A 1389-nucleotide genomic window follows, 5' to 3' on the forward strand; every position below is an offset into this window, starting at 1 on the left:
GATGACAGGAAAGCGAAAACGCTATTTCGCTATCATATAGATAACCATCCCGTGATAAACAAGTTCCCCCCTGTTAGAATCACGACCGATTAAACAGTCACTGACACATTTTTCTTGAATTGAACCATGCACAAGTCCCTAAAACAAGTGCTGGGTAATTGGAAAAAATTGAGTCATTTTGATACATTCCGGGTAATTCTGAGTTCAGGGACATTGTGAATATAATGGACCAAGCAGATGGTTCGTGGTATAATGGTGGTACTAAATTCTGGCTCAGTGGAAGTCCTCGCATTTGGGAAAATATTTTATCATCGTCTCTCTTTAACTAGATTTTAGAACAAAGGTAATTACCTGATGTCAGTTACTTTAACTGTGTTCCGTTCTTAAACTTTCTGCGGGGGAAAACAATGACATTTTTAACAACTTGTTTCGGGTAATGTTTTCAGGAATTTAATATATTTTGAAATTTCCTGGCAGAGTAGTAAATATATTTTGCTACGTACCATGCAACTCACGTGAGTACTGTATGTCCCTTCACTTTCAAAATGTATTAATAAAGGAAGGCAGGATCAGGGAGACGCGGAAAAGGGAGTAATATCACCAGAAGAGTGTCTACTGGAACAGCAGACGGCCGCTACTGGATGACGCTTTATTCAGATTTATCCGTAAAGCTATCACTGAGTTTCGAAGTAAAACTTCAAGCTACGGCGAGGCTTTGCCGACTAACAAAAAATATATATTGATTACAGGAAAACTGTTTTCCATCATAGATGATTTGAATGGGAGTGATAATTGAATTTCACACGGGTTATTGATTACAAAGAATGTGTAACGTTCAACGAAAGCTGTCACTCCAGGAAAATTACATCTGATAATACGCTGTTGCCTAAGTTTGCTCTACTTTCAAAATAAGTTACAAGAAATTTTAAATATCCTAGTTCTTAGTATCAGTGCATTTTTTTCTACAGGACAAAAGAGGCTAATGTGTGTTGTAGAGGTACTGTTTTGAATTTTTTTCTGATGTGACAAAATGTTGGGGATATGTTTTGTACAAGTTGGATGCAGGAAGCGACTCTACTTTTACGTTTGTGGTATATACAACTGTTATAAAATAATCCCGATTTGTGTAGGAAATGATGTTATCCACTAACTGTTGCGATGCAAAAAATTCATTTCTTTTCAGATGTAGCCGATTTCGCTAGGTATTCTTAGGTGTTAATGAATAACGATAACAAATTTCCTTACAGGTACTCTAACAATAACATGCTATATACACTTACGCAAGATATGTGCGTTGTTTCTACGCCAGATTTTTGACTAGCACGATGTCAGTAGGAAGAAACTTCATCGTGTTCGGTATTGTGTGATTCACGTTCCTGTCAAATTATC

The sequence above is a fragment of the Schistocerca nitens genome, chromosome 4, assembly GCF_023898315.1.
Source record: "Schistocerca nitens isolate TAMUIC-IGC-003100 chromosome 4, iqSchNite1.1, whole genome shotgun sequence".
Lineage (NCBI taxonomy): Eukaryota > Metazoa > Arthropoda > Insecta > Orthoptera > Acrididae > Schistocerca > Schistocerca nitens.